General features: G+C 38.4%; 1 non-coding gene and 1 pseudogene across 1 annotated transcript; both read right to left on the reverse strand.

Moving 5' to 3' along the window:
* Positions 1-4,650: 4,650 nt before the first annotated feature.
* On the reverse strand, positions 4,651-4,843 carry LOC129249611 (U2 spliceosomal RNA). The gene has a single exon (XR_008582669.1). It is a non-coding gene; the product is annotated as a U2 spliceosomal RNA (small nuclear RNA).
* Positions 4,844-5,373: 530 nt separating this feature from the next.
* On the reverse strand, positions 5,374-5,557 carry LOC129249595 (U2 spliceosomal RNA; annotated as a pseudogene).
* Positions 5,558-26,936: the final 21,379 nt, after the last annotated feature.

Consider the following 26,936-nt stretch of genomic DNA (forward strand, 5'->3'; position numbering starts at 1 on the left):
AGGCCGACAAAAATTCTTAACCAACCACCTGACTGCACTGCTCCAAATATGAAGGTATTAATATTGGCTAGTGGTCTGAACCATAAGAAGGTACATAATTCCGTCAATGTCGAGAGAAACAATTCTCATTGTTTTTAATGTTGACTTGCTCTTTTACGTTTTTTACAGCTCTCAGTAAAGTTGAGTTCTTCCAGTGCACAGATTCCAAGCCTGCCAAAAATCCAAAGAAATAAGAGTTTATACTGTGATGTGGCGTTCTGACAGTGAGACAATGGCAGAGGCAGTGTTCAACGCTCTCCTCCTCCTTCTATTTTATGCAGCTGCATCAGAAGTCATTCGAGGAAAACCAGATACATTTCCCAAGTCCTCCCATTAGGCATTACCCGGTGATGATGCGAGCAGCCGTACTAATAGAAGGCCGGTCTAAATGATGACAGAAGCAGAATTGTGGAGCAGAGTAGTCTTGAGCTCTATGTGTTCCCGAATGAATTCCGAGAGTCTTCGAGTGCCAAAATTTGGAATATTTCCAAGACAGTCATGCATTCAGCCTGACTAAGTTGCAATTAGCCTAGCATTCACCATAGACATTTCGGAGAGAAGGTCTAGAGTCACAAGCGTCTTGATTAGGATGAAGGCGTCTGTGATGAGCATGGATACTGCCGCTTGTATCTTTTCCATTTTTCACTTAGATACAATGTTTAAAACTGTTTTTTGTTTTTCTTTGTTAATATTTCATATGAGGAGTTTCCACTTGGCAGAAATACACTCGGAGGTTTGACATTGCCTGCCGAGAGGCGACGGCTATTAAAAACAACTTTTTCTATAATTTTGTTGTTGCATGCATGGAGATTCGAACCTACATACTCCCGAATGGTGGTCACACACCAACCCGTTCGGCTACGGCAGCCGCCCTACATGGACATAGTGCATCGAATATAGATCCAGCGGCTTCATTGGCTCTGGGTCATGTCGTCCGAATGCTCAGGCTCTGAAAGATTCCTATGCTGATGATGGCAAAGAGAGAGGAAAGCTTCCACTACGTTGAAAAGATCTGGTGGAGAAGGACTTGCCTTCACTTGGTGTGATCAACTGGTGCCGGTTAGAACGAGAAATAAACGACTGATGACGCGCTTTGTAAACTCAGTCAAATCTCTTAAGCGGGTATCGTACCAATTGAGAAGAAACAAAGTATTTGTTAAGCTCGCTGGGGTATTACTACTGGATAAGTGAACTAATAAAACCTGGTTTTGTGAGGCTGTCGCTCAGTGTTACTATTAAATACCTTCCCTCATCGTTTAAGAGCTCACTACTGGTTAAAGCAGCTATTCAAACACTTGGTAAAAAATTAGAAGAAAAATAGTTTTCAGGATTTTAAGTTGCACCTGAGCCTGTTATGCGAAAAAAAGAGGAAACAATAATATACAAAATATTCCACAAAGTGTTTCGCTACACTCGGCAAGAAAAAGAGAAAAACCGACAAAGATGAAGAAGAAAAAGAAAAACAATGAATCTGGCACGAAATATAAAACTAGCCACATAAGCAGGCTATTTTAACCACAAGTAAGAACAACAAAAGTTAAAACTAAATAAGACAAAATAACAAAAACGTAAAACTTACAAAAAGAAAAAAATCTCTTGCTTGCATACCAGCCGTTAACTGAAACTAGAAAGTGCAAAAGAAAATGAAAAAACCAAAATTTTTTACAGAGGTAGTGGGAAGTTGGAAAAATAGTTGTGGATAGATAGCTGAAACGGATGGCCGGAAATGCGTAACAAGAAGTTTCAACTTTTCCATATTTCCTGCTGAAATTTCCGTCACTTTATCGCAAAGTTAGACCGCTTCTAAAGCCTCACACACACACACACACACTCGTAGAGATCCGAAAATTCAAACAAGAATATGAGCAAAAGTTATGCAGATATTTACCTATATACTTAGGATTTACTCACACAAACACACACATACTAATATTTTATTGTGGCGCTTTGCGGTGGTAACTAAAAGTAAAGGGAGAGTGAGCTATGTTGGCCAACAACTTGGCTATCAACAACAAAGTATAAGAGCATTGAGGCAAAGAAGTTGGCCAAGAAAACAAGAATCCGCTTTAAACTTTTCATTTGGCATATTCGAGCTGCAATTCGAATTCATAGATGGCGGTAGCGAGGAAAAAGATAGAAAAAAAAATTATTGTACAATAATAATAAAAAGTAAAAAAGAAACTGGAACTTAGAAATAATAATTTAGCAGAAATGGCCGGCTTTTTAAAGAATAACAAAACAGTCAAGAAGAGGGAAAATAGAAAGAAAAAGAAGAGAAAAAGGAAAAAAAAGATAGTCTTAAAACTTACAATTTTTTGAGGAAAATATGATAGTAAAATAAATTTGTTGAGTTAAGATAGAAAATTACCTTGGAAGAAATGCTCCTTAAAATGGATGCAACACAGTTTTCCAAAGGAGTTTTATGGATGGAGTTAAAATAATTCATTAATACTAATTTTTGATATGCAAAACTCCATGTTTTGTTAGGTTAAATTATAGTGCTTGTTCAAAAAATCGATTCCAACAATATTCCCGGCAGAAATACATGCCATTGAAATATGTGTGAGAGAATGCCTTAGCAGGAAAATGAGAGGTACTCACATCTACATACTTTCAGATAGCCAAGCGGCTCTAAAAGCCCTTCTATCAACAACTATCACCTCTAAATTGGTAAATGATTGCCTAAACCTTCTCAACACGTTAGGAAACCTCAACATAGTAACACTGGCTGGATTTCGGGACATGAAGGAAATGAGGGAAATGAAATGGCTGATGACATTGCAAAACAAGGAGCAAATATGCAACTTACTGGTCCTGAGCCTTTCTGTGGACTGACAAAAGATCACATTAATGAATTCCTTAGGAAATGGGAAGAAAGAAAACTTGCCGCACACTGGCTAAACTGTGCCTGTCAGCGTCAAGCCAAACTGTTCCTAAGTCCCAACAAAGGAGTATCTGACAAACTTCTCTTACTAAATAGAGTAGATCTGCGTCTTTTTTAACCGGATACCTTACAGGTCACTGCAGCCTGAGGTACCATCTAAATAACATTGGTCTATCCGAGACCAATGTCTGCCGCTTTTGCGAAATGGACATAGAAAGCTCAGAACATGTGCTTTGTGAATGTCCTGCGTTGGGCAGACAAAGACTTCACCACCTTGGTGGTATCGTAGTATCTCCATGCAATCTTTGGAACAATAAACCCAAAACTGTGCTAAAACTTCTAAAAAGCCTAAAACTCTAGGGTTACAAAATAGGCCTTTCACAATAGATCAGCTCTGGTCGCAGTGCGTAATGGCCTTCTAATAATAATAATAATAGCGCTTGTCCACTGTGGGAAAAACTCAGTCTTATAGTCCAATGTAAACTCGTCCTTGCTCTGCCAAAATCAATGTGATCCTTTCAGAAACCTTGGAAGATTCCTGATTTCCAGGTCATTGAAAAATTGTCTACCTAAAGTAATAAGAGACGGCCGCCATAGCTGAATAGATTAGTGCATCACTACCATTCGGCATTCAGAGATAACGTAGGTTCGAAACTCGGTGAAAGACCAAAATGAAGAAAAAGTCTTTTCTAATAACGGTCGCCCCTCGGCAGGCAATGACAAACCTCCGAGTGTATTTCTGCCATGAAAAAGCTCCTCATAAATATACAGGTATCTACCGTTCGGAGTCGGCTTGAAACTGTAGGCCCCGCCATTTGTGGTACAGCATCAAGGCGCAAGCCACAAATAGGAGGAGGAGCTCGGAAGGTGCAAAATCATCTCTTCCTCTTCTTCGTCTTGACAACTTCCGCAGAAGTTGTGTCACACTCTAAACAGTGGCCCGATATAACAGTAATTAATGCACTAAGACTATGCTCATTTTGGTTCAGCAGAGATTTTGTACAGCATTGTTCAGCATTGAGAATCGGCAACAATTGTCGAGCGATTCTGAAGTTGTGGTCCTTATGTCATCTTTCGTTCGTTATTCTTACAAATTTCTCCAAAAATAAATAGATTATATGCCTGTAAGGGTATACTAATGTCATTGTATGTGGACTCATTAATGAGTTTGGTGCCAAGTCTCGCTAGCTCAGCTGCTCTTCAGTTCTTCTGCATGCCGCAATGTCCAGGAACCCTTGTTGCTTTTGGGCAAAATGACTCTGCCAGAGATGTGTGAAAATTCATGGCTGCTTTAGAGGTTATCGACTGTTTTGTGAGGGATTTCATAGCCGACTGGCTATCAAGAAAAAAAAATACCAGTCTAACGGTTAGACTTGATAGAAGTGAAACCTTCCGTAAAACAAACTGAGAGAGAATAAGACGAAAGCAGCATTAGGAGCGGGATAATTATAGGTTCATTATAATATTGCTATAAAGTTCATATTTTATTTTCTTCATTTTATCATTATTCATCCTCAATGTTTTCAATTTCAACAAATGATACGAGTGGCTTATGATAGATAAAATATGATACAAATGCTTTGGTTTCGATGTTGCCAAAAAAAATACCCAAACGGACCGAAGAAACAGACTTACAAATTTCTTCCATTTTCGTCTACTTGTATTCATATAAAAATTTATGTCTCTTCCCACCAAAGCTAAATGTATTAGTATATTTCTTCTTGTATTTATTCAAGGCTGAAATGCCGGCGGTACTGCAATACCGGGCCAACCCGTGGCAGAGGTGGAGAGCAAGCCCCTAAAACACTCCGCGCATTTCCAAAAACCAGTTTAACATTTGTTGTCCTCCGATGGAGGATCTATAAGATGTTAAGCTGATAACCACACTACCTAGTCAATATATTTTAAATAATAAACCTTTTGAGAATTACACGCTCACAAAAAAAAAATTAATGTACGAAATATTTATACCGATTCACTTAAACTGACTTTCAGTATCTAAACCAAAAATAGAAAAGCCAAAAAACTGTTTTGAATAAATAATCAGAAATGTCCTACAATGCATATTTCAAAAAAAAAAAAATTTTATTTCTTGTGATTCGAACCAAGAATTTTGGATCGGAAGCTCACATTGCTAGCCGCTCGGCTATCGCGCCATACTGTCGGTGCTGGCCTAAAAGTTATTTAGTTCGTCGCTACGTTTATTATATGTTGTAATTCGTTTCACTTTTTCCCAAATCACTCCCAACGATTCTAAAGAAGTTTTCATCGATTCACTTAAACTGACTTTCAGTATCTAAACCAAAAAACTGTTTTCAATAAATAATCAGAAATGTCCCACAATGCAAATTTCAAAAAAAAAAAATTCCATTTTCGTCTACATGTATTCATATAAAAATTTATGGCTCTTCCCACCAAAGCTAAATGTATTAGTATATTTTTTCTTGTATTTATTCAAAGCCGAAATCCCGGCGGTACTGCAATACCGGGTCAACCCGTGGAAGAGAAGGAGCAAGCCCCTAAAACACTCCGCGCATTTCCAAAAACCAGTTTAACATTTGTTGTCCTCCGATGGAGGATCTATCAGATGTTAAGCTGATAACCACACTACCTAGTCAATACATTTTAAATAATAAACCTAATAAAACTTTTGAGAATTACACGCTCACAAAAATTATTTACATCAACATATAATATAATGCTTCGTAACTAAATAACTTTTAGGCCAGCGACGACAGCATGGCGCGGTAGCCGAGCGACTAGCAATGTGAGCTTCCGATCCAAAATCCTTGGTTCGAATCACAAGAAACAAGAAAAAATAAAATTAATTTTTATTTAGTTCGTCGCTACTTTTATATCAACATATAATATAACGCTTCGTAGCCAAGTTGGTCGCTTTTTTCGTTTCACTTTTCCTCAAATCACTCCCAACGATTCTAAAGAAGTTTTCACTTCAAAAAGTAGATATTACCTCCAGATATCGCATCATACTGTATGAGCCTTAATTATTGCCATCAATTCAGCCTGAAAAACACTGCAATAGTCGCCGTAGTGGTAATAAACTCTAAGTAGACAACAAACTACTGCTTAAGTGACAAGCATGAGTGAGAAGACCAGCAAGATTCGGCGACCCATGAGGAGTTGCCTGATCTCCCATCCGTCGTGTTCTAGGTGGTGAATAGGGAAGCCCTGGCATCACACGTGTGACCTTCCCTGATGGGGTAGGTTCAACACTCGTGTGAAGACTCAAAATTGGCATAGAATCAGGGTGCCATTCGCGAACCATTCCCTGGCTAGGGAGGAGTCCCGAATCAAAACCTTCCTCGACAATGGAAAACAACAAGGATAATACTCCATGTAGAACACACACAAGTGGCAATCCACCCGCTTTGATGGCAGGGGGCCCCAACCATTACTCAAGTCTCTCAGCTGTACGAGCAAGAGCGCATCTTGCTATCGCAATCTCCTCTTCTTCAGAGACTGAAAAACGTTTCCCAGTTTCGGAGCTGGCGGTTATTGCTTGATAATGCACCATCTCAGCGATCCACTCTTGTGACTAATTTTTTGACAACAAATCACCATATTCACCTGATATGGTTCCCGATGATTTCTACCTATTCAAAAAATTGCTTTTAGCCATGAAAGGAAAACGTTTTGCATCCGTATGGGCCATCCAAAAGGCTTGTATCGACATCCTCAGGTACATTTCGGGCAGTGATCAGAAACACTCTTTCGAAAAGCTTTTAGATCGCGCAAAACAGTGTATCGAGGCCAGAGGGGACTATTTTGAATATATCAACTCGATGTTATCAGAACAAAGTTCTTGTTGTATCTATTTTAGCTCAGTCCTGTTTATTTTGGATTGCGATTAACGATTTTTTATGGCCGAAATTGGATGGTATTGATGTGGACAACGTTTATTTTCAACAAGATGGCGCTACGTTCTACACAAGCAATGAAACCATTGATCTTTTACGGGAAAAGTTGCCGGGCCGTGTTATCTCTCGAAGAGGTGATCACAATTGGCCACCGAGCTCTTGTGATTCAACTTGTGACCATGTGACTTTTTTCTTAAGGGCCTCGTGAAAGAGAAGGTCTACACCAACAGCCCAGGGTCGATTCAAGACTTCAAAGACGGAATTCGTGAGGATATCGAGGACATAGGGCAGCCACTTTACAATTCGGTTATGGAAAATTTCATGAAAAGGATATTGTCCTGTAAGCGTGGTTGTGGTGGTCATTTGCCTGATGTTATTTTCCATTATTAAGGGCTTAGGATATAGGATTTTTCTTTGAGTATCAAAATAATACCTCTTATTGGATAACCCTTTTTATTCACGTGTTTTACATTTGATGGTCTGCTTCTGGGGGTATATTGCCTGTAAGTATTCAGAAAAGATTAACAAAGTTCGGGTTGGTGTGAGTTGCCATAAAAATGTCGGACAGTGTAATAATTGCATTTCGAAACGATGTTATGAGTAGTTACGGGTTAAAAGAAAATAATAATCAATTAACGCACGAACTTTCCTTTATTTCTCTTACTCTCTCGCCGTTTATACCAATTCCAGCAGGAGGAGCACAATAGAAAATTGTGACAATCTTTTACTTTTACTGAACTCTCTACCGAATAGTAAAACGTTTCCGCTAATACAGCTGATATCCTGCATCGCAATCTGCCCTACAACAAATAACTAAACACTGATACACAAATATTTACAAAGACACCAGCGTACGGAGTGTGTGGGTAGATGGACAATGTAAGTAAAAGATAAAGAGGCCACTGAATATTCTCACAAGTAAGTTACATAAAATTAGTAAGCGAACTGGCAAAGGAACACCTGCGCAACGGTAGAGAATGCTGGTAAAAGTTTTTATTAAAAAAAAAAAAATAAAAATAAATAAATAAATAAAAATAATAACCGAAAATTTCTAAGGAAAATGTAAACACACACATACACATATATAGATAACTGTAGCCGTGCAATGCAATGTATATGTGTATGTGTGTACGCATGCGCTGCCGTCAAGCGTGTGGAAGCCGCACAGCCATCCATGCTCCCCAAGTGTGTCGGTCGAAGCTGTTTGGAGCAGCTGCCAAAAGTTTTTCGTATACTTGGAATTTTTAATAAACATAAATGCTGGCTCGCGCTGGCTGTTTTGATAAAGAATAAAAGAAAGAACAAAACAAAACAAAAAAAAAAAAAATAAAAAAAAATAAATAAATTTGTTTGCTCCACTTTTTAAAAATCAGTGGAGTATTTTGGTTGATTTTTTTTATTTTCTAGTTTTTTTTTCAAACGCGATTTTTGTTTGGTTTTGGTTTTTTTGTAGCGAAGCAAGTTAAGAATGCTGGGCCGCAAGTGTCCTTCCATCGCCGTAACGGTACTTTTATTATTATTTTTTTTTTTAAGCTTTTTTGTTGTTTTTGTTCTATCTCTGCACGCAACGTAATACACCTGTGTGTACACATACACACACAAAAGAGAAACTCACACGCATACAGGCACGCATTTGCAAAGCAACGCAAACTCAAACCCATGGCCCAGCTATTGTGTATGCATGTGTGTGTATGTGTGTGTATGTGTGTGTGGGTAGCTGGGCTGCTGGAGTTGTTATTTAATATAAATAAAGTTGTGCACTTTTTCTTTTGCTTTGATCTTCATATTTTTTATTGATGTTTACTTTAATTCGCTGAAAGCTGTTCGAAAATGTGCTTGAAGAGAACTTGCGGAAAAAAATTTAACTGATAAAAAGCGGAAAATGATGCGGGAAAAAAGTTTTTAATTTGGAAATGATGTTTATGTAGACATACATACATATGCATAATGGTAAATATGAGGTATTTGACGATGAGAAAACTCATCAGTTGACCAAAAGCCGCCGGTCGGAGTAGGCAAGTGGTATAAAATGAGAATAAAATATGAAATTTCAAAGTATTAAAACTGATTTTTCACAGACTCTGCCCCCCATAGAGGCAATATGCTCAAATATTTCGATTGAAAAATTCATTAAAATCAGAAACCGAACAATCGTGTAACTTGAAGAAAAAAGCACACAAAAAATGTGTCCAAAAAATTTAAAATATAAAAAATAAATAATAAATAATTGGCCCTACACTTCTGTTAGGTGTTTGGCTAAGCTTGGGCGTGCGTCTTGATGTTGTTCAACAAATGGAGGGGCCTACAGTTTCAAGCCGACTCCGAACGGCAGATATTTTTATGAGGAGCTTTGTCATGGCAGAAATACATTCGGAGGTTTGTCATTGCCTGCCGAGGGGCGACCGCTATTAGAAAAACAAAAAGTACGTGTAGCGGAGTACACATAACAGAAGTGAAACTTTCAGGGCAGACAAAGAAAGAGGGAGAGACTCGAGAGAGAATGAAAGAGAGAGAGAGGAAGAAAGAATATATATCTAAATAAATTCACAACACTTGCAGAGAATACAAATAGACAAAATTTACAAAAAACGGAGAAGGGTCGACCGGTGTAGGTAAACGCCTGACACAAACCGTGGCAACAACGCGCACTACTCCGAGCGTTTATCACCCGCACAAGCGCAGCAATTCCAGGACCGCAGCAACGGCACAAATTATCACAAGGCAATACCAAATCCGATACCGGAATGGATAGCACTTTATAATACGCACCAGCCCTAGCCAAGGAAACAGAAATAAGCGCCAAAAAGTAGGTACCAAACAAAAACGCCAAAAAATTGGGACCAAAGGGCGCCCCAAACAGTAGGCACCATGGAAATATAACGCCTAAAAGTAGGCACCAAAAATTTATTTCCTTCAAGTTTGTACCAACAAACAAGCGCCAAAAAGTAGGCAGTGTTATTTCTCACTAGAAATTAGCAACCAGAAATTTGAAATTTTACTCTCCATTCTCGCTCGTTCATCGACGCCTAAGAAGTTTCACCTTAACAACTTTTCCTTTCATTCTGCTGTTTCATGCACGAAGATTCGAACCTACGTTCTCCGAATTCTGAATCATAGTCACGCGCTAAACAATTCAGCTACAGTAGCCGTCCAAAAAATATAGAGTGAGAAAATAATTGACTGATAATATGGAATTTTTTTAACCCTACTCTGCGTGACAAGAAAGCCCCCTCAATATAAATTGCAATGAAATTTTGTTTCATACAGAAGGCCCACTGGGATTTAGAGACCCCACAAATTTGTTTACTGGGTAGTGATTTGTTTACTTTTGCATTTTGTATTTTAGCAGCTTCGATTTTACGCTTAAAATTCACGCGATAAGCCTTTGTCGTCAGTCGTGGTGCATCCTCAATTAGGCAGATCAGTGATTAGGTGAAATTTAATTCAGTCTATTCGCATAATTTTGTTTGCAAAATTTTTATAAAATGTAGGAAAAAATATTCAATGTTTGCGTATAGATTCTGTCAAAAATGTACCGGGAATTGTTTCATAAAACGCAAAATGATTGTTTAATCATCAAAATTTATTTTGTCGCCTTCGAAATAGGCTTCATTCGAAGGAATACACATTAGCCAACGATTAGTCCAGTCATCAAAGCACCTTTTAAACGCGTTAGAAGAGATCTTCTTCTGCTCATTCAGCGAATTCTCCTTAATGGCCTCCATCGACTCAAAGCGGCGTCCACGAACTCGCAATTTAAGTTTCGAAAGTAGGAAAATGTCACAGGGGCTAAATCCGGTGAATACGGTGGTTATTCGATGAGTTTTGACGAGTTTTTGGTCGAAATAGGGTTCACAATATGAGCCTTGTGAGACGATGCGTTATCATGGTGCAAGATCCATGAGTTTTCTCTCCACAAATTGGGCCGTTTCCTACACACATTTCTCGCCTAACTTCCAACTAATATTCTTTATTTATCGTAGAACCATTTGGAACGAATTCCGAGTGCACAACATCTTGATAATCAAACGGAACGAGTAGCATGACTTTCACTTTTGACCAACTTTGACGTGGTTTTTTGGGTTTCGGCTCATGTGAATAGCGTCATTCAGCCGCCTGTTGACTGGTTTGCATGTCAAACTCAAATACCCACGTCTCATCACCTGTTATGATGCGCTAGATAAATATTGGGTCCGAATTCACTTGCTCAAGCATGTCTTTAGCCAACTTCTTCCGATGAATTTTGTTTAAAGAAATTCAACTCTCTTGGAATGAGTAGAGCAGCCGCGCGTCTTGGCGTCTCATATCCAATTGATGGTGTAAAATGTTGCGAATTGATTCGTGAGACACGCAAAAGTCACGAGCCACCTCCCTTAAACTTAAATGATGGTTTGCCAGCAACATTTCCTTGACTTTGTCGACGTTTTCATCCGTTGATATCCGACGTTGATGAGCAACCAGATCGGGACAAATCTTCCACGACTTCTCGAACCTCTACAAAATCCTTATACCACTCGTAGTCCCATGTTTTTGCTAAAGCAAACTCGCCATAGGCTTTCTGTAACATTTTCAATGATTCGGCAGACGAAATCCCGTTCAAAACACAAAATTTAAGTCAAATTCTTTGTTCGGTTTTTTTATCCATAGAGAAAATCGCAGAGCACAGGTATAATTAAATTCCAAAAACAAGCTAATTGACAGATCTCGCTGAAATTCTGCGACACTATGGAGAACAGTTGTACCAACATTACAGCAACAAAAATTTGTGTAACGCGCGCTTTATAAATGAACAATTCCCGATGTTTTTTTAACAAAATGCATAGCCGCACCTGAATTAATGTTCGTCACTGAAGCCAGTTTATCCCTGAAGCAGGAAATTTCTCTAGAAAGTAGGAAATGTTGCTACTTTCAGGTATTCTCGGCCTAATCACCCTATCGAAAGATTTATAATTTTTACAAATGGCGTCGTACGTCAATCATTGCCACTTGTGAACTAGACAGCGGCCTTATACAAACAGGCAGCCAATGAAGCACGTAAAGCTGAAAATAAAAGTTTTCATTTTCCAAAATCATTTTTTTTTTTTTCGTAAAAAAGTTACTCTAAAAGAAAACTGAATAATTACTTTTACGCCACTTCGTACGCCCCAGTTGCACTAATTTATCTTTCGAGGCATAGGTCAAGTATGTGGCAAAGCTGTCATACACAGTTATAACAACAACAAGAAACAACTATAGAATTTGTTGCTAATTGTGAACAAAAGCGCAGCTGAATACAATTATTTCAATATTTGCCAAAGTAAATTGTAAAATTGTTGTTGAAATTATTTTCATGTGTGGAAAAACCAGAAAGTGCTCTGCGTTTACAATCCAACAATTTGCCATTTTTCCAATACCCTCTGGGTGGCTTTGGGGGCTGGTGGTGGCTTAACTCGGCGCTCAACTGCAGCAACAGTAATAATTAAAGATTTAAGTTTGCCTCCCTGTTTTTGTAGCAATGCAGCACCCACTGAACAACAAATATGTGTATTTACTTACAAAATAGAAGCTTACCTCTACACCCACCTACACTTGAAGGCTGTGTTTTCATTTACTTTACACCTATGGCATTTATTAGGCACTTCTGCTACTATTTTTATTAAATGCTTCCTTCAACACTTCTGCCCCGTTCATCCACGTATAAAAATTCACTCACACGCACGTCCTTTTCGCATGTGCTGAGCCGACATTGGTATTATGCAACAATTAAATTCATATAAAGCAATATCCTATGTGGCGGTATTGCATTGTTCAGCTAAGCTTCGAAATAAAATTCCACTGCATTCACAAAAATACATAGAAAATATACCACCACCTATGACCACGTTTGCGTTTAATGCACAGTCGCAGGCACATCCTGTTGTTATGGCCTTCAATGGCCAATGTGCAACAAGCCTTTTCTGCACTCGCTCGACGCCAACAAAACACAATAATAATATGAAATACAAATGAATCTAACAAAAGCGTAAACAAAATGTACTTGAAATGGAAAAAATAATGGCAATAACATCGGCAATACAGCGCCAACAACAACAACTTCTGCATCCATAAAAATTGCACTGAACAGTGGGATAAGGAAACATTTTTAGTGCAAACTTTAACACGACCAAATATTAGCTATCTATGATATCGTAGGTCGAATAGTCAAAAAATGCAGTCTTTATGAACAAACCTCACTGCGAACAACCCATTTCGGGTATGACACACCAAAATCAAGAAAGTGGATTTTCTATCAAAGATCAACCCTCGCCAGGCAACGGCAAACCTCCGGGTGCATTTCAATTACGAGGAGCTTTTTCATGGCAGAAATACACTCGGAGGTTTGCCATTGCCTGCCGAGGGGCGACCGCTATTAGAAAAAACTTTTTATTAATTTTGATCTTTCACCGATATTCGAACCGACGTTCTCTCTCTGAATTCCGAATGGTAGTCACGCACCAACCCATTCGGCTTCGGCGGCCGCTGACATGTAAAAGCTTCTCATAAAAACGGTTTGCCATTCGGAAACGGCAACATCAAGGCGGGCATCACAAATTGCAGCAGGAGCTCGTTAACAGACTGAAACTGACAGGCTTCGATGGAGCTCCATGGTTAGGTTAGTTCAGGACCGTAGTCCGTAGTAGACTAAACTAAGCCAACAGGTCCTTTGTAATACCAGAGAATAGTTTACTTATACAATTCGCCATTGGTCTAAGGTACTCAAAATACAATAGGGCATACAATTCATGGATATTAATAACTGCAGAGATCAGAAAGCTTGTCCATTTGCAGGAATGTTAAGCCTATGTGTAAACATGACGATCTCGATCGCACTCAATTTATACTAGCACTAACACGAAGAGATTGTAAAACTATGATAGGCGTGCTAGCGGGACATAGCCCAGTAGCAGCGTATGCCTATAAGATAGCAATCTCGGACAGCGAGGAATGCAGGATTATAGGGAACAGGGCTCAAAGGAAACTATCTCCTTTGAGGATGTCTTCCGTTATTCAAAACACGCTTAAAATAACTGGGGCCCCACAGTTTAATGGATTGGAAGCTATTTCAGCAATAAGTTGGAAATGTCTCCTTAAATTTGCAATAGAAACAGGCAACATATGTAGGATTACTTGAGAATACAAAAAACATAACTAAAGAACCGTCCAACTTCGAGCCATCCGCTAGCATGTTTGCCATGACTTGTCTCCATGCCATGCTCCGACTAGAAGCGCTAATATGTGCAGATAGATTTTTGAATAGTAATCCTTTAATTCTTAAACAAAAATAATAAAAAAATGTCATGAGCTATCTAAGGTATTTCCGATAACCCTTCCGATAACTAAGAGGCACTCAACAATTGATTTCAAATATTAATTAAAAATTTCCAGATTTTTCCTGAAACAACCCACTGTGCACAGAGCCTTGCAAATTGTAATGGTGCAGCCTATGATACGCGGTAGTTGCACACAAGTACAAGTAATTGCATTCGAGGTTAATACATGTAAACATAGGTATGTAACAGTATATTCCTATGTAAAAAGAAAATGTTTTCAAAAATGAAAAGTTCGCCGGTAAGGTTCTGCTCAAAATATATCTCGCTGGCTATACCTAATAAAAGTCCACCAACATTGGTATGATTTTTGTATACATACACATGGTTGTATGTAATTGTGCATTCGGACAAGGAGTGTCCTGATTTTTAGGATTTCGAATTTAAATTATAAATTTTATGCAGTTTTCGAAAATCATGCTGGTAGCATATCGCCCACTATGCTGTAATAAATTCAATGGGAACTTATTAAGATCAAAACTTCAAAGTTCTCAAACTAAAACTGGTTCATTGCAAAGATGTTTATGCAATTTGGGAACCTTCTTCCGATGAGTGCAGTAGTGTGTGGATGCATGATAAAACAAATGGAGAAGGTGGGACCAATATCAGACCCCTAATCGACTCTCAGCGAATTTGAAAGCATGAGCTGATTGGCTGAATGTTGCAGTATACGCACGTATTTTTGGTTCACTCCGCAGTCTGTGTCCATTTCCTAGCAAATTCGCCAAAATTAATTAGAATCGCGCCTATTTCACGCTTTGAGACAGTAACCCAATTTTGGGAATTAATCCTAGAAAATAAGATAACTAATGAATAAAAGCTGAGTATTTAAGATCATATTCAGAATGCCGCGTGCTTGCGGCTTAAAAGTTGATCGTAATCAACCAAAGGTGTTGTGTGCAAAGCGCCAATGACCTACTTCATTTAAAATGTGTTGACATGTCATTGGCTGATCTTGATTTTCTGCTCTCATCAAATAGACACTACTATTGTAAGTCGTGTTCACTTGAGAGTCGGGCATCTATTCGTTCTCCGCACCCTATTGCTGTCTCTATTGGTAATGAAAACTTCGACAGTAGAAAGCAATTCACGTGATAAATCTAATAGTCAATATAAAACGCTGCTCAATATTGCAAAAATTTTTAATGCTCTCGAAACGCTCCGAAATTGCGCAAATACTTACTGTGGTATATGCTCTGAGTAGTATTAATTCTCACTTATCCCAAAAGTGTGATAGTTTGTGTGCTGAAGTTCGTTCTCTATAAACAATAAACAATGACAACAATGTCGGCATCTCTTCGTTAACTTCGGAAATTACAAGTTTACGCAATGTTGTTGCTAACTCTGCAAATGCAGCCAATCCCAGTGCAGCTAAGAAAGATAAAGCAAGTATTTGACTGCAAAAAAGTAAGCATCAAATCTCTCAAAACAAACACACCAACAAAGGCAACACTTCGAAATCTGAACAGCCCCTCTTGGTTAATTTGTCTCCATCTTCGCCTCTCTTCGTATGGCCTAATGAGAATCGCACTGTACTCAGTGTGTTAAGCTCTAATCCTGATGGCTCCAATAAAGTAGTGCGAGTAAAGACGATGTCAACGTCAGCGTCGGCGCCGGAGTCAGTTGCTGCTACGCCTACTAATACAACTAACGCACCTGTTGGTAATGTTGGATATACGTACAGAGAATATGGGATGCCAGCGAAATTTATGTCACAAAAGTTAGTACACGATTGTTCAGTTAGCATAACATTTACTTTTACGTATTGATTAAAAAGGTTAAAGCTATTGAAATAAAATAATTAAAGTGAGTATAAAAATTAAGGGAAGTACGTTTTGTATTAATTTTTGCGACATTTTTAGTAATGGCACTAAAAGGAAAAGAGCTTTCTGATGATTTAAAAAAAACTGATTTTAAAATATCACAAGGAACATAAATCATTGCGAGAAATCGGTCGTTTGATAGATAGGAGTTTGGCTACAGTTCAAAAGATTGTGAATAAATATAAAAGTGCGAAACTATTCGCCTGGTTTGCTAGTGCTGGTTATCATGGGCGCAATGTTAGGAAAAAGCCCTTCGTGAGTAGTGTCAATCGGATTTCATTCGCGAAAGATCATGAAAAATATGACCAAACGTTTTGGAACCAAGTTATATTTTCTGATGAGTGTAAGATCAGTATCTGTGGATCTGATGACCGTGAAAAAATTTGGAGAAAAGTTAACGCGGAATTGGATCCAAACAATATGACCGGCACTGTGAAGCACGGAGGGGGCTCTGTGATGGTTTGGGGATGGTTATTTAAATAATATTTTAAAAAATAATTTATAAGAAAGCGCTGCGAAATTAGGCCTTGGAGGAACGTTTATCTTCCGGCAGGATAATGACCCCAAGCACACATCCAACATTGTACGAGAGTGGCTGTTATACAATGTGCGAAAACAGCTGGAAACACCGCCACAGTTCCGGGATACCAACCCATTAGAACATTTATAGGAACATTTAAAGCGTCAAATACGTAAACATCCGATTAGAAATAAGGAACAACTGAAAAACGTCCTTCAAGAGGAATGGAATAAAATACCACCAGCTGTAACTGATAACTTGGTGAAATCAATGCCATCACGACTTAAAGCGATTGTAAAGTCTAATGATTATCCTACCAAATACTAGGATTTGATTTTAATTATGTTTTTGATTTCACAAACTAATAATATGATTAACTGTATACTTACTTTTGAGACATGAATTTTTATAAAGTTTAATATAAAAAGCTATAATTTTGATCCTTTTTAAAATTTTGTAATTATTTGGATTAAATATGATTTTTGTATTTCATTTATGTAAATAAAACACAATTTTGTTATAACTTATTTTGTTTGAAGGAATCGATTGGGGGAAAATTGAAAACGTATCCGGTGTATACTTATTTCTGTTACTAACTGTATGCAAAATTTTTAGCGCAGCCACTTGTGAACAAACTAAGCCTAGTACTTTCCCGTGGCCTACATAAATGAATGGGACACTAGTAGTAATTCGATAATTGGAGGCTTTTGCTTATAATATTATACAACGAAAATATTTCTGAAAATTTTACAACTTTCAGCAATGAATGCTGATAACTAATTCGACATTGAAGATGTCATAAATTCTCTACAGTCCAATATGAAAATTTCTTCAATTTTCATTCGTATCCTCTCATGACAGAAAGAAATCGGTGTAAACCTATCCAGATTCGTTGAAAAATTCTGTACTATTAAGAACCCCCCTAATGTGTTAGTTGTGTACTGTTAGAGTTCATGGTCTAAGCGAAGGCGGCGCTAGCTGCAGCATGAAATATGCATCCTTTGTGGGTGATTAAGCGCAAATCCTTGTTAAATCCTTGAATACTTGTAGGTTAGCCACAACAGCACACGCCAATAACTTGTATTCTATTGTAGTTACCAAGTTAACTAACTGGTTGTATCGCAGTTAAATTAAATGCATACATACGGACTGGAATAAATGCGTCTCTATGTGCGTACAGAGGAGGAAAAAGTCTCACTATTGCATATTTTTGAAAAGGAAACCAGACATCACCTTCTCTACGCATTCACATGACTGCCGGGAATATAATAAAAGCAAATGAGAGCATCTCGCGTGAGAATAATCAAAATTTAACACTCAAAATTTTATTGTTTTGGGAATTAGTTATTTAATTAGGAAAGTAAAAGCACTGAAAGTCCATAACTTCAACACCAAGTAGACTCTAAAGCTATCAGGGAACTTACGTAGAAAAATGAGTTCACTTACCAAACTCTACACGAAATTGCTGACTAGGAGTTGTGGTTGTGATGCAAATGCGACTGATGATGCAAAAGAATTCGTTCTGATTTCATACACACGCATTCACATATTTACTTACTACAAAAAATACACCACTCCTCCAAAATGTATTTCTTGTAAAAAATTGTTGATGAACAGGATTTAATTATATAATAAAGAAGAAAAAGAAATCCGCTCCATGCACCTGAACTGGAGGGAAGTGAAAGCTTTGGTCTACAACCGTACCGAATGGAGGTCCTTTGTTGTAAGTAAGTAAGGCTACAACCTTTTGTCCAACTGGAACCTTAGGCTACATATGTATATTGTACTTATACGAGGTGTGTTCAAAAAGTATCGCGAATTTTGAATTTTCCCAGGTTACGTATATTCGGATTTCGATTTTGTTGTTAGTACTCATGTCTCTCACTCATGCCGACGAGTTCGGCCATTTTGAATGTTCAGTTAATTGTTGACAGCTGCTGCTTTGCTTGCACGTGTTTCGGCTCGTCTTCGATTTTTACCTATTCAAAAAGATGGATCAAAGAACCTGTATCAAATTTTGTGTGAAAAACGAAATGAAGTGCTCGGCCCGAGCATTTCAACAACAGACGAAAAAATTGATGAAGTGAAGAAAATGGTAGTGGTCAATCGTTGAATCACCATTAGAGAAGTTGCTGAGGACCTAAACGTATCGATTGGCTCGTGGCATTCGATTTTTTTTCAATGATTTGCGCACGAGACGGGTCGTCGCAAAATTCGTACCGCAGTTTTGATCAATTTCGATCAAAAGCAGCATCACACGAGCATTGCTAAAGAGATGTTGGACTCTGTTCGCGATGACCCAAATTTGCTCCAGAGAGTCATAACTGGTGACGAATCATAGGTTTATGGTTATGACGGGGAAACCAAAGCTCAGTCATCTCAATGTAAGCTGCCGCACGAACCAAGACCGAAAAAAGCGCGCCAAGTTCGGTCGAATGTAAAAGTTTTGCTTACCGTTTTCTTCGATTGCAGAGGCGTTGTGCATCATGAGTTCTAGCCACAGGGCAAATTAGTCAATAAGGAATACTACGTGCAAGTTATGCGCAATTTGCCTGAAGCAATCCGCCATAAACGCCCGGATTTGTGGAAGAACAAAAATTGGCTCTTGCATTACGAGAACGCCTCTGCTCACCCATCGTTGCTTGTGCGCAACTTTTTGGCTAAAAACAACACACTAATGATGCCACAGGCAACGTATTCCCCAGATCTGGCCCCCTGTGACTTTTTCTTGTTCCCGAAACTGCAGAGGCCTATGAAAGGACGACGCTACGATTGCCGATATAAAGACGGCACCGAAGCAGGAGCTGAACAAGATAAAAAAAAAATGATTTTTTGAAGTGCTTCGAAGATTGGAAAAAACGTTTGCACAAATGCATACAGGGTTTGGTTGAAAAGTAATGAGCCTTCTCGCGCGGAGCGTCTGCCAAGCGATCAACCGAATCGGCTGGTGGGGGAAAATGATCGTTGGACCTTCCCCTTCCACTACAAACTGGTCCCAGTTCGCTGGCAACAGCGGTGCAGTCAACATCGCTGCGCGCGTGAAAGCTGTTTTAAAAGTGTGTTAGGATTCGCATGTCGAAATCCAAGGTCAAAACCATGCTGATCATCTTTTTCGACTCTCGAGGCATCGTCCACAAGGAGTTTGTACCTCCAGGAAGCACTGTAAATGCGGCATTTTACAAAGAAGTGCTCCCTCCACCCTCCCTATAGCCCAGACCTGTCCCCTTCGGACTTCTTCTTGTTCACGCGCCTGAAAAGAAAGCTGAAGGGGAGGCGTTTCGACTCCATCGAGGCGATCCAAAAAACTGTGACAGCCGAATTGAACGCGATTCCGGCGGATGAGTTTAAAAAACGTTTCCTGTAGTGGAAAGACCGCTACCAGCGGTGTATTGACGCTCAAGGGTCCTATTTTGAAGAGTATTAGTTGTATAAGCCAAAAGGTTTAATAAAAAAAAAATAAATAAATAATTGGCGCGTACACTTCTGTTAGGTGTTTGGCCGAGCTCCTCCTCCTATTTGTGGTGTGCGTCTTGGTGTTGTTCCACAAATGGAGGGACCTACAGTTTCAAGCCGACTCCGAACGGCAGATATTTTTATGAGGAGCTTTTTCATAGCAGAAATACACTCGGAGGTTTGCCATTGCCTGCCGAGGGGCGACCGCTATTAGAAAAATGTTTTTATTAATTTTGCTTTCACCGAGATTCGAACCAACGACCTCTCAGTGAATTCCGAATGGTGATCACGCATCAACCCATTCGGCTACGGCGGCCGCCAAGGTTTAATAAAACTGCTTTGAAAAATAAGGCCCATTACTTTTCAATCAAAACCTGTAATATCTCATGGGGATTATTTTGAAGGGAACAAAGTAGATATTAATGAATAACTTAATAATTTTTGAAAAAACACAAAATTTGCGATACTTTATGAACACCCCTCGTAAGTGTACGCTAATAACTATTCTAATAACATTCTTCGATCGTGAAGGTTATCTCTCCTGAGAGGACTTTTTTGAGATAAATTGCGTAAAATTACAAAATAGTCGTGTTTACGATTGGAGTAGTGTTTTCGTGCAATAAAACTTTGAGACTGTTAGTACCAATCGGCTTCATCGGGTTTATATATTTGATTCATTACTATTAAAATTTTGCAAACAAAAGGAACCATTTTTCCAAAAATCACTGTTTGTATGCAGTTGTCCACAACCATCGCACCTAATTAGCCAAGTGCTAGCCTGGCTTCAAATAGATACCCATTCACATTCAAAGACGCGCTCTCTTACATATTATATTTCTTTCTATTTTTGCGAAGTATGCATTTAGTTTATTTTTAAATAATTTACATGTACATATTTATATATATATGTATGTATGTGCTTCTACTTAAATTACACGCAACGCATCTACTCTCGTATTTTAAGTGTGCGCGAAGGTATGAAGAGCTTATTTTAGGTCCTCTACGAGGGGAGTAAAAAAAAAAAGGGAACGAAAAGACGTAACCATTGAAATGCGTCGAAAAACGCAACTAAAAGCGGAAGCATGCTTTTTCGCAGCAACAAAAACACAAAGAAACGAAAGCAAAAGTAAAAAGAAATACTTCTGAAAATATTACGTGGCAGGAAGTGTTTATTTGGAGCAGCTTCACTACGCAACATATGGGCCCTTATAAGCACTTCATTCAGTGGAAGCAGCGAAATGAGAAAATGAGAAATAAAATATATTTAAAAAAAAATATATATATATATAAAGCGATGAATGCGAAAAATTATGTAAGTACGTACATATGTGCCACTTAAGCGCTACTTACAAGCAGCATTTTGCACTGACACTAATGCTCAATGAAATTCCCTACTTTTTTTAATTTCTCCCCTTTTCGGTAGCATTTGGAAAATGTGTGTGTGTGCGTATGTGTGTGTAGAATAATTAAGTAGATCAAAGCGCAAAAGCACAAAAAAGCCACTGAAGCTTTTGAAAAGCATAAAGTGGAGGAAGTCTTTCAATAAGAAGTGCGCGCAAAAAATTTGTTGGCTATTAGGATGCATAACCATTGAATTGGCGATAACTTGAATTGACTTAAATGGCTACTTTGAATTGACTTAAATGGCTACTAAACATTTTTTACGCAAGCAATTTCGCTGCACAGTTATGGCTTTCATAAGAAGCGCAAATAATGTCAATTTGAGCGCATAACGTTTCGGCAGAGAGGGGGGGAATGTAAGAAAACTTATAAAATTGTGTAGAGATTTTGAGCTTTTTTTTTGGGCTAAAGTTTCGGTAGTTGAACTGACTTCATTTTTTATATACCTTCACTTCTAAAATCTTTAGAGCGGTTGCTACAAGCATACAGCAAAGGCAAATCAGTGGAAACAGCGCTCCATGAGCTAGTTCACACAGTCGAGAAATCACTTCACTACAAAGAATTCAATAATATATATCCGGAAGCAATTACCACTTCGCTAACGCAAATGGGAGTAAGCAATGCAATAGTCTCGTTTATAGAACGCATGCTAACTGGGCGAACGATAAGCGCAAATTTGGGTGACACATTTGTTAAAAAATTTCCGATCAGGGGTACACCCCGAGGTGGGGTAATATCTCCACTTCTGTGGAACCTAACTGTCAATAATCTTCTACAAGAACTTGAAAAAATTGGAGGTAAAATAATATCATATGCCGATGATATTGTAATAGCAATCTCGGGGAAACACCTTCCAACATTATGTGGCCTCCAACAAAGATCTCTTAACAGATTATGACTTTGGTGTAAAAGTCGAGGACTAGAAGTAAATCCGGAAAAAACGGATCTGATACTTTTTAGTAGGAAACAGAAAACACCTGCTCTTCAACAAATATTCCTAGGAGGGAAACCACTTAGAGTAATAGAAAGGGCAAAATATCTAGGACTTATACTAGATAGGAAGCTAAATTGGGGGCTCAAAGTCGCAGAAAGTGCACGTAAAGCTATGACCACAATGTACTCCTGCGGAAGGCTTATTGGGAAGAAATGGGGATTGGAACCCAGAATGATACATTGGTTCTACACAGCAGTGGTTAGGCCAATTCTCTACTATGGTACTGTAATATGATGGGATGCCCTTCAGAAGGGTGTGAACATCAAGAAACTTGACAAGGTGCAAAGACTAGCATCAGTTCTGATAACCGGCGCCATGTCAACCACACCATCGAAAGCATTATATGCGACATTAAACCTCCTTCCGGTAGATCTGCAGGCAATATATAACGCACGCAGTGTGGCAATAAGGCTGAACACTCTAAACAAGTGGTCAAACACGGATTATGGTCACGGTAAAATCCTGGCTGGCACTTTGGGGCTTCCCGGACTGGTGGACTATGCACTCCCGCCTATACTTGCCATTACATCGTTTACGACCCTCCTACCCTCAAGGGAAGAATGGGAACGGGACGATGTGAGACAGGGCGAGCCCATCCATGTATACACAGATGGCTCAAAGCTCGAGGGAAGGGTGGGCGGAGGTGTATATTCCGAACATCTGCGGATCTCCTTCAGTTTGCGCATCTAATAATTCAGAAAGTCAGTTACAGGAGCCAATTTTTTTCTAGAAAACATAACATTTTTTATAATGCTTTAAAAGTACGAAACTACGGCCCGAAATAATTTTGCATACAGAATTTTAATACCCTGATTATTTATTTTTTTTCTTCATAGAATTGTAAGTTTTTGACTGTTTGGAACTGGTTTCACATTTTTACAGAATTTTGCCCAAAATAATATTGTAGTGCAGGATTTCAGCCTGCATCTGCTTTAGAACAGTTCTTCTAAAAATTGGTTCGTTTGTGAATTGAAAATATTTTCCAAATTTTTTCAAAGTGAAATATCTTCGATTCTTGTTAATATTTTAAAAATTATTTTTTAAGTATTATTATAATTATATTATTATTATATTTTATTTTTATTATGAAAAAAAAATCTTTGGAAAAAAGTTGATTCTGTTTTTTGTTTTTTGGAAGAAAGTTGAATTTTAAAAATTTTGAAGCACTAACTGATCTATAAAAGTCGTATTTTAGAAGTATATCATAAAAGTGGTCCCCCATAGAGGTTGCTTGGTAGTGTAATAAATTATAATTTTGAATTATGTGACTACAATGACAAACGTAGCGAATTAAGGAGATGTATGAGTTGAAAAAATATGACAAATATCCGCAGCCGAAATAAATTCCAAAATAAAATATTAATTTTTCTATATATGTGTGTGTGTTTGTAATCTATCATCGTACCCACCCTTTTGAGAACAAAAGGAGTTCCTGCTGCTTTTAACTTTCACTTAACGCCCATGCAAGTAACATTTTAAAAGACTTTTGCCAAATGACATTTGCAACCGCATGCACGTACAACTATGCGGCCACGTGAGACACACGACCATTGTACGAGTACGTGCAGGAGCCGCCAAAAAATCAAACCGAACAGGAGACCGCCCACAAATACAAGCCACTGTAATACGCGCCATTACCCAACAACAGCGAGCGCCATCCCTCCCGTCGTCCACCTTTTTGCTCAACAAATGAGCTGGGGATAAACTTCATTGAAGCTGCCTTGGCATATTGCAAGTGAAAGCGCGATGGCAGGAGGTTTGAATAATAAGTGGAGGGTGGAGGTGTATGTTGTATGTGTTGGTATGTGATGGCAGACGGTGAGAAATTGTGTTTACTTGAGTGTTTGTGTGATGAACAAGTAACTTGTGATATACGCACAATTACCCCTCGGTCTAATTAAGGTCACGTGACCTGGCGAACTTAAGACGAATGAACAACAATGCACGTCTTTGCTACAGTGCCTCAGTTGACGGCTATATAAGTATGTAATTTGGAAGAAGTAAATACAAGACTAAATTTAGTCAGAAAGAATTTTTGGGCATACAGTAGGTTCTGTTTTTATGCGGCTTTTTTTTATGCGGTTTTGAAATAGTGCGGTTTTTTTTTTTAAATTACAAAATGCATGTCGACCTATCGGGAATTGTACATATAAACAAGATTCTAAACCAGCTAAGCAAAAACTCATCACAGATTACATCAGAAATGCTAACCCTACAAGTATGGAAGATATATAAAGATATAATTTTCAAAGATACAATATTTTGTTTAAGCGATTTTATTTAATTATTTCAGATTCATGCGGTCTATGGAACGTATCTATAGTAATAATATGGGACTAGTGCCCTTTTTTATGCGATTATTTCAGATTTATGCGGTTTTAGCATTTGAAACGTATCTATAGTTTTACTATAGAACTAGTAGCTTTTTTTATGCTGTTTCTTTTTTATGCTGTTTCTTGCGGAACGTATCTACCGCATAAAAACAGAACCTACTGTATATTATTTTTTGGATTGGAGGGGATTAAGCTATGAAGCAAAAATGGTGATGATGATGATCATAGGAGACTTGGAGAATTAGAATCAGCATGCCGCTGCCTGAATCGTGCCGTGAGAATTATTTTATGATGCCGCCTATATCGTAGAGAAGAGAGATGGTTCGCGTCTTTGATCTCTCTAGTTAGTATTAGCTGGCACGAGAAGAGGAACAGCCCAATAGAGGGAGATGGAAAGTATATTGACGGAGGTAAAATAGGATTGGATATGATAACATAAGATAGGGTGTGATGAATATAAAAGATAGGACAAGGTAGCATAGGAAAGGATGGAATGGAACTGAATATAGAGGGTCAGAACTTGACATGAAAGGATAGGAGAGGATGAGATAGGGCAGGAGAGAATGGAATAAGATTATAATAATATATATCAATAGTAAAATGAAATGAGAAAGGATCGGAAAAGATAGAATTGTACAAGATAGTGCAGGATAAGATAGAATAAGTTAATATAGGATAGGATAAGATAAAGCAGAATATGATAGAAATGTTTTAAGAAAGAAAACACGTGGATCGATTTACAACGAATAACTTAAACTTTATTTTCAGGTTTTGACAAGTACATGAATGGTTGCCAGATTTGATAACTACATCAATAGTTTTAATACAAATATTTAGCACTAGATGATGTTAGAATTTACATTTTGATATACATTTTCAACAAAATGGATATAATATAAATAACAGGAAAAAAGAAAAACATGAGAATATGTGATATAAAGGATTTTGGTCTTTCTTTGGTATTTGGCCGAGCTCTTTCTCCTATGGCGGTCACAGGATAGGAAAGAATATAAACGGATAAGATAGATATGATATATACATATATATATGTATATATATAAGTTTCTATGTTTTCGCATAAGGGCACGAAGTGTCAAAACAAGCTACAAGCTTCCTTCATTCGCTTATATCAGGCGCCAGCTACTTTAGTTCGTTCCACCTTTTGTTTGTCCTTGCTATTTGCGTTCCTCTCCAGGTTAGTGATGGTCTACCTCTGCGCCGTCTACCTGGCGTGTTCGGATCTCTTATTAAAATGTGTCCAAGCGCTTCACAATATATACTTTTGCAATCAGTTACCTTGCCCATGCGGTATAGGTATCTCTTGAAGTATCTGCCATATCTGGGCAGATCTAAGTATTTCACTACTTTTTGGGTCACTAAGGACGTGTCGCCTACGCCGCTATCACGTTTCCAGGTCTGCCCTTGTGCATTCGCAATTAGACAGGTCGAATCCGATTGTACATCTCTATGACTATCCCAATAACTATTGAGAACTGGACCTCAAAGGATGAAACGATCTTAGAACGTCAATCGGTTCATATACAGATGGCAAAGACTTCTACTTAGAAGATACTTGGAAACCACATCGACATAAGCCACCAATACATTCAGATTAGACTATACGTGCTTGGAAGCTTACTGCTTTCGGAGCCGTATCAAAATTAAGTAGTTCAAAGGTAATATCGAGCTGATATGATGTGGAATCAGTTCCAGAAGAGATTATATAATAGCCCTACTCAAGGAGGTGACCTATCCCCCTGCTTTGGAATCTCAGTCTTAATCTACCTCTTACTCTACCCTTAAATTGGGAAGGTACTGATGGACGACATAGCATTAACAGCATCCATTTAAGTTCACACTGCATTAGCTATGAACTGTGTTGTTAGGCCCTTCCTCTTCTTTGGGGTCCCTTTTTAGTAACCAATATTGGTAGATATTATTCTAAGAGCTTACTGGAAAAGGGACAACGAGCGGCATAAATAGTTACCACAGGGGCGATGCTTTCTACCTGAAACACTGCTCTTGAGACTCTTATATCTTCTGCCCATAGATATCTATGGCGAATTTCGAGCTAATTGCACCTCAATCCGACTGAATGCCTGCCTATCCTGAAAATATTTGACATCTGGACACTCTAAGCACTAGAATCGGGGGTGATATCCACTTAAAAGTCCTGCAGCTGAACTTAAGTTTAAGGCTACCGGACTACTCAGCATCTTTAAAGCTGAGTTAGTAGCTATAAAAGAGGCTGAATTAGAGGTCTGT

Source organism: Anastrepha obliqua, chromosome 5, assembly GCF_027943255.1.
Source record: "Anastrepha obliqua isolate idAnaObli1 chromosome 5, idAnaObli1_1.0, whole genome shotgun sequence".
Taxonomy (NCBI): Eukaryota; Metazoa; Arthropoda; class Insecta; order Diptera; family Tephritidae; genus Anastrepha; species Anastrepha obliqua.